General features: G+C 38.0%; 1 protein-coding gene across 3 annotated transcripts in view; it reads left to right on the top strand.

Annotated features, from left to right (window-relative positions):
* The window catches only part of SOCS5 (suppressor of cytokine signaling 5), a 75,222-nt gene that overhangs the window by 48,109 nt on the left and 10,892 nt on the right, over positions 1 to 16,221 (top strand). The gene's annotated exons all lie outside the window — the stretch shown is intronic.

A 16,221-nucleotide genomic window follows, 5' to 3' on the forward strand; every position in this document is an offset into this window, starting at 1 on the left:
TATTTATTGTTCTTGAGATCTGGTCAGCTTATTTATGGAAGCAAAAGCTTTGACAAGAGTAGCTCTGGTTCTTACAGATGTAAATCAGATTATATGTCATGGTTTAGTTTTAAATTTATGAGATTGAAATTACTGATTGTATAGTATATCCTGGAGAATGCAAAAGTACTACTTCTGGGTTTAAAAGTACTGAACTGCAGAGTTCTGGCTCTGGGAGAGGATATCAGGACTGTGTTAAAAAATAGTTCACCTGTTCTTGAATTCTCTGCTTAGCAGCATGTATTGGTCAGGCAGGATTTTTTTTAGGATGGTCAGGGCTATTCTTGTGTTACACATCCCATTACTGTATTTCAGGAGTGTGTCATCTGCCTGTTAGTATTTGCTGACATGATTAACATATAGCCTGGTTTGGCAATTAACAAATTCTGTCCCATCTGGATTATGACATTGTAATTGTTGGTTTCTTTCCATAATTTAGTTCTCTTTAGTTGAGAATATTTGAAATGGTCTTTTTCAGAAAATCTGGCTTTATACTTGACACTTAGCATAATGTGCACTGGTAAAGTTGTAGAAATACAGATTTATTTTTTTTTTAACCTCTATTCACTTAATCTGTTCAGAAAGGAAACTCATTTCTTGTTCTTTATGAGAAAGATAAATCAGCAATTAGTCTTCCAGTATGACAATTCCAAAATAAATTCTCTTAGGTCTTCTGTGGTTCTTTCATGTTTCAGTTAAATTATTTCCAAGTTCAGTTAATCTACACAGTAGTCTATATTATAGAGGTATTTTTATTGATTTGTATTCTCACAAAGTTTATTTTCATAAACACACAGACTCTTTCAGATTGACCTGATGATCTCCTGTTTCCCTTTACTGGAACTAAAAAGATAAAATCTGGGAATCAGTCAGAAGTTTATAATAGAAATAGTTGTGCTGTGAGAAGTGAGAAAGCTGTTTTGCCTCAAGAATCTGTGTTGCCCAGTATCAGTTGTCATGTGCAGATGATATGGTTTTGTTTTCTCAAATTCCTTGGGGTCTGAAGCATTTGTTAGAGGATTTAGCATTTTTGTTGGTAGAATTGTTAGTCCCCATGTGCATACAATATGGTTTTGTTCTCTCAAACTCCTTTAGGAGTGAAGTGTCTGTTAAAGGAATTTCGGTGGTTTTGTCACAAAGATTGTGACTAACATTCAAAACTATCAAGTATTTGTACTCATCTATAGCTCAGAGTTGCTTATGTGGGTGACTGATGACCACTGCATTGAACAAATTTTCTATTTTGATATTTGTCCAACAGTTGTGAACAGAATAAATGAGGTTTGGTGCCTTAAGGTCCAGATCCAGACCAGCAGAGCAAATGGTCTCTGAGACAGTAGTAGGCTTCTTGTATCTTAGATCAAGGTTTGTACTTAGATACAGTATGGCACTAGTTTTGGAAACACATTGTGTTCTATAGTTCTGTATAATTGAGAAAAGACTGACTTTGTTGATTGAACGTACACTTGCTTTCAGATCAGAAGTTGGTTTCTAGGGGCTAACTCTTAAGCAGCCTGAAAGTTTGAAATGTCCTTGCTTTGAGTGTTGTTTGCTTTGTCCCTTCCCCGCATTTGATGATCACTGTTGTATTTTTTTGGTGACTGATGTTTAGCTTTTTTCATGACTAGTTTTGGTCAGAATTTCAAGAATGGAAAAAAATAGCCATGTGCCATTGGTTGTCTCTTTGACAGGACCTGTATTTAAGTACATAAGGAAATCCTTGTTGCTAGTGTGCTCTGTAGGAACTTTACAGTCCTTTTTCAGCAATAGAGTTCATATGGGTAGAAAATATTCTCCTGGAGTATCATAGTTGACAATACATAGCAGTGACTGCAAATCTTCAGTTTATTTTGTAAATGGTTTTTAAGATAGAAATTATTTAGGTTTTGGTCTTGGAAGTTCTTGCTTATAGGCTCAAGAAGTATCACATGATGAAATCACTTCTTTTTTTTTTTTATGTTACACAAATAATTCAGAAGAAGTAAAAACTGCAGAATGTCTGCATAGCCCATTCTATATTTTTAAGCATTAGTCAAATATTAAATGTTCATCAATTTTGCACCCTGATAAGCCAGTTGTCTCAATGCTAATGAAGTTAATGTGGCATACTAGTAGTGTATCTGTGTGTGGTTGAGGAATGTGTGATCCTTGTACTTGTTTTAAAACCTGTATTAAGTGAAAATAATCTTGATTTGACAATTTCATTGACAGTGGCATGTGCAATTTTACATAAATTCCCTAATGGGACACCTGCAGTGGTGTTTTCTGTTTTCCTGAGAAATAGAGACACTATGAGTTTTGTTTTTACTTTGTTTATTGCAGAGAACAGTAAGGAAAACAAACCTGAAAACTGTAGAGAAAAGAGAATGATGTCATGTAAGGAGATAAAATGCCATACAGTTAGTTTGATTTGTACCTCACTATGAGATTTCATAAAGTCATATTTCTCCTAAATATTTCTTTTTTTGATGGAAGTTTGATAGGGCAAAGATGAGTAAAGCAGAAGTTTTGCCCTTTTTATTATGCAGTACGAATCTAGAATGAGAATGTCCAGGGTCCATTCTCAGTTTTTCCCTGGAAACTCACTGATTGTATTTCATTTTCTGTGTTCTCACAAATGCTGGGCTTGGTTTCTTTTACTCATAGACTTGCTTTTCTTCATACTATTAAGTTATAGCTTGAATGCCAGAAAATCTACTTTGCAATTTAATTTTGGCTGACTTGAAGAGGGTCAGTAATTATAGTTACTGTTTCCAGCAAGTTGAGTTTTTCCAGAAGTCTTTTTATGAAGAATGTGACTGTGGATTAATTGAAAGTAAAAATGAGTCAAAAACTTTTTTTCTGCCAAAGGCAAATATAAGAGTAGGTGCTAGTAGGATTTCCAAAACTGTTACCTAGGTAATTTGTAGTTGTAGTGTGAGCTGTTGCCCAAAGAAGTATAAAACTGATTTAATTTAGTGAGAAAGTTACTGGAGTACAGCTTACCTGTAAAATAGATAACAATTCTCTGCAAGTTTTATAGTTTTCACTCTTACAAGCAAATTGATGTTGAGATATTTTTAAAACCTACTGCCGCCAGGCTTCCTGTCAACAGTAAGGTCGTCATCTCTAAAGCATGGTACCCTGTCTTTTTTCAAGTTATTCTGAGTTCAGAGAAGACAGTAAGTTAGCAGTTGTTGATTTAAGAATATGCTGACATCATGGATGACATACCTAACAGAACTTCTTCTCTTCTGCCTTGCTTGTTTATGTGCCGTCCTCCAGTGTCTGGAGGGGCTGAAGAGGCAACAGTGGTGCTCTGAGGCAGCAGGATGACGTACTTTAGTCATTCAGTTGCATGTGAGAGTACTCAGCTGATGCCTCTCTTCTGAAGGATGTTTAGTTCTGTGGTTTCATCAATCACTGTAAGTTTTCCTAATGCCCAGGATGCACTTTTCTTTAAAAAAACATCATAGTATTGCTATAAGGAATGGTCCAAAGGGAATCATTTTGCAAACACGGAGAAGTTTGTTGTTAGCATGGAAAAATAGTCTTGGTCTCTGCTATTAGAAACCCTTGAGATTTGTATATAGGAATTACAGTGTTACAAATACAGCTACGTATGAAAATATTCTGGTCTTTGATTTGGGACAGTGATGAAAGCCAAATCAGGAAAAAAATGTCTGTATACAAAGGTGACTCTATCACAAAATCTCACTAGGTCTACCAGTATAGTGCTATTTGCAAATCCTTATAGTGTTACTGAATCCAGTGCTCCTAATCTTTATTTCCTACTCATTTAGCTTTGCATGTGTATTTTGTCTTTTTACTAATTTTGTAGTTGAACCATGTAAAGGGAAGCTCTAAAGGGAAGTGATGCGTCTGTGCAGGAGCTGAGCCTGGGGCTCAAGTAAATGTGTGTAGAAAGCCTCAAAAGGCTTTGCACAAATGTACCTGTCCTATGTGTGCAGGAGCCAAATAGATAGGGGTAAACTGTGTATTCATGCACTCTGCTTGTTGTGTGGGAGTAGACAGAAAGAAGAGACTTGAGCCTCCTTCATGAGGAGCAGCAGCAAAGGAACACATCATGAAGTGAGGGAAGTGGAATTCTGTGTTGTCCCTGTCGAGCTGAAGTTGGCAGTGTGTCGGCAGCAGCACAACCACAGGTGCTGTGGTGCCAAACCTGTGTATGATCCCTGGACTGTAACACTGTGCCAGCCTGGTGAAATAATTATTTCTGTTTTTGCATCTTTCTCATTTCTCATCAGGTAGAAAGGACATATAACCATGGAAATCTGTTGTGGGAATATGTTAAGTCCTTGCATCCAGAGGTGAGTGACCAAGCTGGTGCAAGGCCTGGAGGCAGTGTCCTGTGAGGAGCAGCCAAGGGTTTTGGACTCATTTGGTTTGAAGAAAAGGAGGCTGAGCATGACCTCATTGCTCTCTACAGCTTTCTGAGGAAGGGAAGTGGGCAGGGAGATGCTGAGCTTTTCTCCCTAGATCTAGAGATGGGATATGTGGGAATGGCTCAAAGCTGCTCCAGCGCAGATTCAGACTGAACATTGGGAAACATTTCTTCAAACTCTGGAACAGGCACCCTAGGGAGGTGGTCAATGCCCCAAGCCTGTCAGTGTTTCAGAGGTGTTTGGACATTGCCCTTAATTGCTTTAACTTGATTAGCCTGGAGTTGGTCAGGCAGTTGGACCAGGTGATTACTGTAGGACCCTCTCAACTGAAATATTCTATTCTATAGAACAAACAAGCTGAAAAAAAAAAAAGCCCCAGCAACAAAAAAACCCCAGTGATCAGACAGGTTACTTTGTACCAAGCGTAGCTCTGTTCAAAGTTGTTTCAATTTTAGGCTGGGTGCATTTAGTGCCCAGGTCATGATACTTCCAATAGCTTGTAGTTGCCCTAGTGGGAGTTGAACAATTGGAACTGGATGTAGAGTTAATGGCTATGCCTGTTTTTGGTTTTATTTATATATGATTTGAATTTAAATCTCCAGGAGTGCTTGTAAGAGAAATCAGAAGAGTGAAGAAAAAAATCTCCTGTATTTTCTTATAGTTGAGGTGGGGTTTTCCCTCTCTTCAGACACTTTGAGAGCTTATATCTTGTCCTCACAAACCTTAGCTTCTGTAGGCCTAAAAGTCCTCTATTTTCTTAATACTATTTCTTAATATTAAGTGTTAACTTAAGAAAATATTGGTTTTGTATATGTCCATGTTGCTTCACTTTCTTGTTTGCTCTCTTAGGATGGAGTATGCCATTGTATGACTTCAAGGTTGTGAAGTCTTCTGGTTGAATCTGTCTCTGAGGCTTGCAGAGGTCTCTCTGATTTACCTTCAGATTTTTTTTTCTGGAGAAAACAAGATGGCATAAAGTGTTAATGTTACCTGATCTCAATGAGTGAACAAGCAATTGGAATTTTTAGGAAGAAAGATAGTATTAGGTTTTATTTGTGTTTGTTGGCTCCATCCTGTGCTGTCATTTCACGGAGCCTGACACTGGTCATAACACAGAAAACTGCGTTCACCCAGCAGTTTGCAAAATCAGAATGAACAATTTGAATGGTTTGATTTTGTATCATCGACAAAGCATCCTATTTTGCTATGCAGCTGTAAACTTCTGTAACAAAGAACATTGCTGCTTAAGTGAAAATGGGAGTTTACACAATTGTTCACATTGGTGTTCTTCCTTCATCTGTTTCTTCCATAGATGATAGGAGGTGTTGGAAAAAATTTAGGAGATGGTATATTCAATCATTTATAACTTTCCTGATCTCTAATCTCCTGCATCAAAATACTTAGGCCTTTGCCTCACCTTAAGTTTAATTTTGTTTAAAACTTTTTGCCAAAGTTCCTCATCTGTTTCTGGAAACAGAACTAGAATAATTATGCCCATTTTTTAAATGTCAGTCTCTATTTTGAAATATTGTAGTTCACCTTTGAACTGGAACATCTACATGAAATTTGTCTGTGGCCAGCCTCTGGTTGAGCAGTATTGTTTTAATTTTACATGAAAATCTGTCAAAATTGAGCCAATTCTCTTCTTGAAAATTTCTGATCTGGACATGTCAGTTTTTGTTTTGTTTTATTTTTTGTGGGATACCCTGGAGACTGTGTGCATTCTGTATGCTCAGCAAGATTTTTCTTTCAAGTACATTTTTGGGCTGCAATAAGCTGTGCAGAGCATGGGAGCCAGACTTGTCCCAAATTAATTAGGGGATTGAGGGAGGTACTATGGCACAAAGCCAGCTGGGAAATCTGTGAGACAGCTCTGACACCTCTCAGCTCCAGAATGATGCACTTGTTCCTCTTTTCCTGTCCCATCAGCTCTGCAATATCTCTAGGCTCATACCAAGACCGGTATTTTGAAAGTGCCTTTGTGTTAAGAGAAGCTGAGAGATCCATAGGGGGCTAAAGCTTGGCTTCTTCTGTATCAGAATATCTTTGTTACCTTTGTCTGAGTGTAACAAGGATGTTACTCATCACACTCATATGTAACTGTGGTTGTAGGGGGGTGCTCACTCACTTCCCACAAGCAGGGTATATGCCTTTGGTCAGGACTGATTGACAGAAAAAGCTCAGTATGGTTCCTCAAAGGCATCACAGATAAAATCTCAAAAGACTACTGGGCCAGTGAACCAAAAGGTATTTTTCTTTAGGAGTTCCAAACTGGACCAAGTTTGTCTAAACTGTTATAAGGATAGCAGAAGATACTCCACACAAAGGCTGCACTTCCTGAATGTGTAAAATGAGGAGGTAGCTTTTTTGAAGACGGACAAAATGTCACTTTTTTTACATTTTTCCTATAACAACTTAAACTTTGAAGAACTGTTTTAGGTAGCTACCCAGCCTATGAAATTCTGACCAAATCAGAAGGCTACAGAAAGTGGTTGGATTTGTCTGATGATGGGAAACATTAGGTGATAGTAGTAAAGAAATTATTTTTTAAAAAGGAAAAATAAAAAAAAAATTTCAGAAGCGTGTCCCTCCTATTAGGAGAAGACTTAGGGGCCATCAAGTAGACTGATTTTCTTTGCTGCTTTTAAGGTGACTAGTTTAAACTTTAAGAAGGCATTGCCTGTTGACACAGTAGAGCTGAAAGTTTCTTTTTTAAAATGCATTTTCCCTGTAGCAAAATCTGTGTCAATTATGTAGATGCTTGCAGCTGTGTAAGAGAACTTTACCTGAGTTTCCCTGCTGTTCTTTCTCTGAACCAGCAGCAGAGTCTACTGTGGCAATGTGAACTTCTTGGGAAGTTGGTATCTGCTGGATCTTTTCTGTGTTCATTCAGTATAGGAGCAAACAGATTTTGCTGAAAGAATGTTCCAGTCTGGCTGCTTATCAGAACTCTTAAGAAGATAAATAATTTTTCTTCAAATCATGACAGATTTTAAGTTACCTGCAAGTTTATTTTGTATGTCTGTGTGCTACTGGTGCCAGTACAATCAGAATTTTGTAGCCTTGTGTACAGTCAAACATTAGGCAGTGTTCTGGGGTTTCCCCTCCCTCCTCCTGCCTAAGTGGCAGACTCCTGCCAATCTGTAGGAGAAGAGGTTGAGATTCTGAACTTGCACAACTGGTTTTATTATTTGAACCCTTCAGCTTTATATAATGATTCAAAGGGTCTCGAGCTGTGACTGATCATGACTATCTCAAGACAATTTCTCAGTTTTCATCTATTTTTGAATCAAGAATATGCAATTCTCATTCTTGTGATTACCATGCGTGTTTTTCTTCAGGAATTCCTGGCCACTGTGTGACAGTAGCTAGATGTGGAAACTGCCATGTCTCATAATGACAATTTTTAAATTTTTAACATCAAGAATCAAATTGTTTTGCAACATGGAACATACTTAAGGATCACAACTTCCTGAAGTCATTTATTGAACGGGTTGTTCCTGTACTTTATAAAAAATATTAGAAAATGTCTGGTCTTTTAAGTAGTAGTTGAACCATGTCTTTGAAAAAAATTAAGAAAAAAATAGGTAAGGTTAGAAGGAAGGGTCTGCTGTGGCTGATCTGGTCCAACCTCTCTGTTCAAGTAGGGTAAGCCATTCATACCACTATGCCTCTTCTTTCATAGGGCAAAAGAGCATTGCTGGTTTTATTATTATCATGCAACTGGCAATAATGTTGTGAAGATTCATTTTTCTAATCTGTTCCTTTGCTGCATCCTCTTGGAGTTCCTGCAGGCTGTAACTTATATTCATCCATATCAGAGAAAAGCCCTTGGATACCAAGCAGGTTTCCAATACTGAATGAGCTGGTGTGTAGGTATTCAAGTGGTATCACAGGTCAGTGTGTTGTCTTTTTTGATAGGCCATTTGCCTATTTATTAATAGGAATGCCCATTAGCTAACCAGTGGATTAGTGATTTATGGCTAGAGTCTTGCTGCAACTGTCCTTTAATGATAACTGGAGTCAGCTTTTGGATTGGATTTCAAAAGACAAAGCATTTATAGATTTTATTTTTCAGAAAAAATTAGGAGCTAACCAAATACATATATTTTTCTTAGAAAATTCTCGTCCTGTGGGGGCTCACTTACATAACTTGCACAGGTGCTTCTTTGTTAGAATAAGCATTTCATTCAAATAGTTTTTATTTAGCTGATTGCTTTATGTAAAACCAAGAAGAAAGATGCAGACACATATTGACAATCTTGCTATCCTATTTCATCCTACTGTGCAATGGAGTCTAGCTCCTTGAAGATAGTAGTGTAATAATCTAGTTAGCACCTGAGTTGTCATGTACTCAGGCAATTGATGCTTTTAAGAGGAAATACCTGACTTTCTTATCAGTGATTGTTCAATCTCTCTAATGTATGTAGTCAGAATCTTCCACTTCTGATTATGTGAAGGGTTTGATGTTATTACTTGAAGCTTTTATGGTACGTCTTGATCCTATGTTTTGAATCATGGGCCTTCCTGTTTTGCATGGCACAAGGAAAGTGTGGTGTGGGTGGGGTTTTTTTGTTTGTTTGTCTTGGTTTGGTTTTGGGGTGGGTTTTTTTGGTTGGGTGTTTTTGTTTGGGTTTTGGTTTTTTGGGTTTTTTTTAAAACACTGAGTCATGAAGTGCATGAGTAGAGACCAAGAGAACCTCTAGATTTACTCATTAGTAGTCTTTGAATACAAATGGAGAGCAGGTGTTGCAAAGAGCTGGATCCTTTGCTGTCAGGCAGAGAAACATTTCTTTTGTTATTGCTAGAGCAATAACTCTAAACACAGTAACTTGAAATCTCGTTAGTGTGAGTTTTTTTCTTTTTAGATATTGCTAATGATCATTGTATTGGTACCGTTTAATATTATTAACAGGTAAAGGAAAGTTGTAATTGTTCATGTGGTGTGCCCAGCTAAGAGCACAGGGGCACACTCTGTGGCTCTGTGAGTTTGTTCTACTGCTGACAGTGGTTTGACTAGCAAGCCGTTCCATTGCAGTCTTTTGTTCTCCCAAGCACCATCTTTTGGCATTAATGCTTATTGATTGGAGTGTGTTTCATACTGAGGCTATGTACAAGTACACTTCCAAATTTCCAGGGTTTTAAGATATGGAAACTTTGTGCTGCTCTACATTGTTAGAATTCTTGACTAGCAAGCTAAAACGCCTAAAATGTGAAACGTGGCCAAATCATAGTCAATGTTTTTGCTGCGCAATTTGCTTTGAAGAAATTTAGTTCTGACTTTTTAATGTTTATACTTACACTGTCTTGCACAAAAAAAATTCTGATGTATATTGATGTTATACATATTTTATATATATCAATTTTTGTGTATGTTTATATATAAGTAGACACTTGTTGGTTCAGTTATACAAACTCAGCTAAACTAACTAAGGGATTTTTATTTTCCCCCCTTACTCCTAAGAAAGATCTTCCTACCTCGGGGGCTGAACCTGCAAGGCTAATGCTTTTAGGTTTTTTTCACTTGAGTTTTAATAATGTGAAAAAACCAAAGGCAGAATTTCAGAAAGCTTCACATTCACTGAAATCATTATTCTTAGCAGAGCTCAAAATATGTTTGAAGTTCCTTAAGTTTTCTGGAAATCCCACTTAAAATTCCTCATGCATCCTACTTCTAGCTAATTTCCAGAATGTTGGGGATTTAAATTTTTTTTTAAACTTTCTTTAAAGATACAGTAATATACAGTAAGATAAAGTAATTTGCTATGTTCATAAGTTTCATCATACATGCTATGTGTTCAGTGTACAGAATATCCTGAACAGTCTTACTTTTGTTTTCCTGGCAGATCAGCCCATAATTTTGAAGTTATGGTAAGAGCTTTAAGTGAATTTTTGGTGGCATTGGAAAACCAAAATTTCAGTTCCACTGCAATTTAGTAATAGTGTTGATATTGCTGTGCTCCAGCAGGACCCTGGACACCAAGGCTTGGTGAGAGGTCAGTGGCAGAATTTGCAGGTACAGAACCACAAAGTACAGGTTTCCTTCTGCTGGGAAGTTGCAGAGAAATGTTTCTGATAGCTCTAGCTGGGTATAGTCTAGGATAAAGTTGCCTGTGGATTAAAGTGAAAACATGAAACAGGCTAGACCTACTGGCAGCCTTCCAGCTGCTTCTCCTTCTTTGCAGGGTTTATGTTCTTTTACCTTCCCCAGGCCCAGCCTGGGGAACCAGGTGCTTGCTGCCAATTAGTCTTGTCAAGACAGCCCAGAGCTTCTCTTGACAAGCCTGACTGCTGACAGCAGCTGTGGGCTAGTCTTAGGCAGGATTTTAACTCCCTGCTTGCCAAATGCTTTGCAGGTTAAATCCCCATGTCTCGTTCTGCAGGCTTCTATTTAATGAAAGTATATTCTATACAGAAATTGGTCTAAGATTTCCACTGGTGCTGTAGTGACAGAGTTTACTTGCCAAACTTCTGGCATGAAAGGATGTGAGTTGGGAGTTAAGTCATTATGAAGGTCACTTTATAAGTTTATGTTATTAGAACTGTCCATCTCAGGCCCTTCTACTTGCTGAACAGCATAGCTGTAGCTGGATAACAGCTTGGGCTGTTACTCTTCTCAGTGTTTTAGAAACTTTTGAACTTTTGGGTCCATTTCACTTAAATTTGAGTGAAGGGCTGCTTTATTTTATTTTTCTTGCAAATTATGTGAATGGCAATAATGCTTTTCTGTATGTGGTCACCTTTGTAGATACATTGCTAGAGAGACAAGTACAATTTCGGTTTGATCAGTTGACAAGAGGTGGCAGGTAGTTAGTTTGTGTTGGAGAATATGATCTTTTGCTTGGTCAGGTTAAAATGACACATGGGAAATGCCTGGGTGCATGAAAAAAGCTCTGTGTCCAGAAGGTGCCTGTAAGTTGATGGGGGGCAAGGGTACAGTGGTGAGGGAGAGGCATTAGACAGGCTGTTGAGGATTTGAAAAATGTAGTGAGAAGAAATAGGACTGCTAAACCAGTATAAATTGATCCCAGAACAGAAGGACTGTGTTTGGAAAATAGGCCATTTGCAATTGAATGAAATGCTCTGTTTACAAAATATATTAAATTGGATGTTTTTACTGAGCTAGTCAAAGATGTGGGATGTGATTTGACTCATCTTTTCAACTTTGCTTCCAATTTCTTTTGCTTTTAGTGAGGCACAGCTATTAAGGTATGCTTTTTCTTAATTCAGAACTTCCAAGAATTACATAAAAAATAACCATTGGATCACTCTTTGTATCGATGTGAGACCTATTCATATTTTAAAACTTTGTAGAGGAGGATACACTTCATTAGTGTTCTAGAAGTAGAAACAAATTCTTCTCTACTGGGGCGAGCTCCATAACTTTTCTTCAGAGTACTTATGGCTTTGCAGAGGTCATCAAGAGGGCTGCTGTACTTAACTTGAACAGTGACTGGAACTATTTATTCTGTCCACATGAATTTTAAAAAAGTATAGTGGCAACTTCTGTGTGAGAAGAATTAAACATAGCAGTATGGAAACTATTGCTACACTAAGTCACCTAGAGCTCTCTTCCAAGGCCAGTACTTTACCTTGCTTACTTAATGCTTATTCTTTTGTTTTTTCAAATGTTGAGGTAAAATTGAATTGCTTGCTTAGGGTCTATGGAGGTAGTTTAAAGGAAACTGCTTCCATTTAATGTGGCTTGTGTGGATTTACATGTTATAATAAGTGGCCACCATCAGGATGCTGCCTAAAGGATTTGAAGGTTTCTTGACTTGAAATTAATGTGTACCATTGTCTTGAATTTGCAGTTCCTAGCATAGAGATGTACCACTATGTGGGTTCTTGGTAAATCTGTGTAATATTTCTGTTATAATGTCTGAAATTCATGTTTGCTCTGTGATTCTTACATAATTAAAACTACTAGCTTTATTCATGATGGTTGTGTTATTACCTACTGGACTTGTGTAAGTAGAGGGAAAGGAGTATATGAAGAACAGTTGTCTCTAGTTTAGGTTCAGTGCCATAACTTTCTGTTCATCTATTGATGGCTTATCTACTTCAGGGATTTCAGATTTTCTGAGCGGCAAAGAAATGGATAGCAACTGTACAGTACTTTTCAATCCAGGGTGAGCACGCAGTCCCAAAATTGTCCTTTTGGAAACCCACAACCTAGAAAGGGGCTTTCAAGAATGTTCCCACTGTTCAAAGTCTTGGAGCAGTGTTTTTGAACTGAAGTTACCAATGTGCAGCTGCTTGGGGAGAAACTGGCAGAACATCAGGTGTCCAAGCTAAGACTGCTTTTTGCTCGTTGCAAATTTGCACCAAGGAGAGGGAGGAGCTTACTTCTTACTCCAGGTTGGATGAATGGCAGAGTATCATTATTTGACTTTGACTTGACAGTCTGCCAGCTTAAGTCCTTGAAACTTGCAGCTTTCCTTGTGTTTTAGCAGAATGCATCAAGCCAGCTCAGCATTTTATTTTCAAAATAAAGGTTTTCAGTGGCTAAACTTTCAATGCAAGTGTTCAAAGCAACATCTTCAGTAGAGTCTTAATCTCCCTCTTTGCAGCCAGAGCCCCACAGCTGAGCATGGAGATTTCTCTTCAAAGTAGCCATCTAAGAACTTAATAACTTCAGCAGAGCTCACCAGTGCTGCTGTTGAAGGAAGCAGTCTTGCCCTGGCTGCTGCTTCCTCCCTCCTCATCTGCTCCTCCTGTGTGTTAACTTGAATGTTTGTACAGAAGTCATAAAGCAGATGGAGTAAATGATTGAGACTTTTTCTGAGAATTCATTTTAGTCTGGATCAGTTCCTCGGGCTGGTTGACTGAGCAGCCATATGGTGTGCAGACCACCTTCTGCACCAGCACAGGTGGCCAGGAAGAGGCTGACGCCATGTCTTTTGGTTGTGGTGCTGACTTAGGCCAATTCTGTGTGTTGTTGGAATTGTAGCGCTCTATCCTTTACCTCTTTTCTGGCAGGTTTGAGTTTTGATTTGGGGATTCAAACCTTCATATTCATCTTCCTACACAGCTGCACTTCCAATTTATCAAAGCCTAATAGTTAAAAACCAGTAGTACTTTAGCCTAATAAGGCTTTCATGAGCACTTGAGACGCTTGGCCCCTTTACCTTGTTTAGTTAGAAAAATAGCAGCTACCTTTTTCTTCCAGGCCTCTAAATCAGCTCTTTGAGCTGTCTGCAGTGAGCACATTTTTGTGTGTGTAGAAAAATGCATGGTTCCTCTTGAGCCAACAAATTCCTTGTATTTTAAGAAATGTTATCTCTAGTATTACTGTAGTAATTCATTAGTTCTGGAATGTGCATTGGAAGGGAGGAAATTGCTTTGTAATCCTTAGTATTGCCCTTCCTTCCTCAACTGGGTTAGTTCACATGTAGGGGGTTGCCAGCCTTATTCACCTTGACTGAATAAGGTTGAGCAGTGCTGATGGGAGCAGCTCCCTCAGTGCATCCCTACAGCAGGAGCCTGCAGCAGGCATTTGGCAGCGTGCAGATAGGACAGTGACCTCTTCAGCAGGCATCCCTTAATGGAAGCAAGTAAGAGTCTCTTGTCACTGCTAAGAAAATAATTTGAAGAAATGACACAAACAGAAGCAGTGTTTTCCTCCAGTCTTTTACTTGTACCTCCATGGTCTGTGGGGGCATGTGCCAGGGTCATGGAATGTGGTAGCCAGTTTGCCTGTGTATGCTCCAGCTAACATTGAACTAAACAGTGTGCAAGGAGCAGAGAGACTGATTTCTCTGCCTTCCCTCTTTTCCTTCTATCAGGTTACTGGATTTTTGACTTGTAAGAATTGTCTGTGTTTGTATTCCTTCAATGCTTTGACCTTGTTATCTTCCAGTGTTTTGAAACTAGCATCTTAGGAAAATACCAAAACAGTAATATTTTATATTCTTTTTCTTGAGCCTCTTCTGTAAGGTATCATACTTTATGCAGTGTATCATATTTTCTGAAGATGCTACGTTGTTAGGAGTTAATATTTTGAATATAGTAAACCATACTGAGTAATTTTATAATTGGGTGAACTGTGAGAGTGAAACAAGTACATTATCTTTCAGACAGAGCACAGCCTTGACTTTGTATAGTGTTCTGACAAAGTCACAGGCAGAAAGCTCTGGCTAGATCTTGTGACATTTCTGGAAAGAGTGGTCTGAGTTTTCACAGTAATCTGTTAATATGTGGTATTTTAGGATTACAAACAAGTTGTAACTGTAGCTTTATGATGTTGCTTAAAATCTCTTTGCTGTCTGAGCATTTTTGTACTCAGAATACCTGAAGACTACCCTCATGCAAACTTCATGCCTTTGAATGTCTCTAAATTTACTGCAAATGGGAATATAGCACTGATGTATTACTGCTCATTGCTTCTGTAATCCCTGTAGAGTGCTTATTATCTGTTATCTTTAAGATCATTTATGCTGGTTGAAAGTAGGTAGAAATAATTTTTAGTTGAAGAGAGATTAAGAACATCAATAGAACTTTTATTTTTCTTAGAAAAATAATTGGGGTTTTTTCTTAGAAAATCTACAAATGGTTGAATTCATTTTGTGGATTTTTGATGGAATGAAATTGATTTCCTGTTTAGGCTAGAATAACCACTGGCGGTGCTCCTTTGTGAAACTGGGATGGCTTTAGAACCAGTTCAGAAACAATTTTTATTTTGTCAAGCTTAGTGCTGCCACAAGAAATCTGTGAAACCACACATCTGTTGCACATTGATTTAAATGAATTTAAAATCACTATGTTGAATTTTAAATACTTTACCAGTGACTCAAGTTTTAATCTAACACAAGTCTGAGATGTTCAACTGAGACAATTTGCCCAAATTTAAGGAACTGTTTTCCATTAGGGAAAGCTGGTTCCCAAAGAAACCACTCCCTCCTGGAGCCACCTGGCATTTTGTCCAACAGGCCGTGTCAGCTGGCTGGCAATGGTGATGTGATAGGTGGTGCATTGATTGCTCATGTTTCTGAGCAGAACTGAGAAGAATAGGGGTCTATAAAGCTAGTACCGTTAAGCATGACACTTCAGGATAAGCATCCATGTGTGTTTTTTGTATTTTTGGTGAGTTAAAATGGTTAGCATGCAGTCCCTTTGCCACCTGTGCCCAGTAAAATATTGCTGGTTTTATTTGGAATGAAGACAAACTTCAGAGGCCGAATGAACTAATGTTTCAAGTAAGGTTTTGTTTAAAGATGGATAGCCCTTATTCTAGCAACTTTACCTAGCATTTGCTCTGTTAAGGCTTGCACTGAACTAGTTATAGTAGGTTTGACTGTCTTGTGTTTGTAGGCTTGCTAGGAACATAATGCAGAACAAAAGAAATGAGAGTAAATATTACAGTTGCAAAAGAACTGTACTTGTGCTTTGATCTTTGGTTGATGTAAATGCTTTGTACTTGTCACTCTGTTGCTCTCTGAAAAGGTTACTTTTATGGAATCTCAATAGCAATATGTGGCCTAGCTTTAAAAATATTTCAACAATTTTAGTGCTTCCGGAGGTGAATGGAAACTAGTAATACTTGGACTTTTCTGCCATTGCTCTGGAGTTTCTTCCTAGGAATATTAACTTTTGATACTCAGCTAGTGATTGCTCAACTCTGTAGCTTTTCATTGAAGTACATGTGCATCACATTTCAATATTTTGCTTCCTCTCCTGTGTGTAAAGCTTTAATATAAGTTCCCATTGTTTTCTGTTAACTCTTACTGCTTTCCTGCACTTGGATCTAGCATGGAGAAGTAAATTATTCTCCTCTGTTCTGTTACTGTTAGATTTC

The sequence above is a fragment of the Catharus ustulatus genome, chromosome 3 (genome assembly GCF_009819885.2).
Source record: "Catharus ustulatus isolate bCatUst1 chromosome 3, bCatUst1.pri.v2, whole genome shotgun sequence".
NCBI classification, from domain to species: domain Eukaryota; kingdom Metazoa; phylum Chordata; class Aves; order Passeriformes; family Turdidae; genus Catharus; species Catharus ustulatus.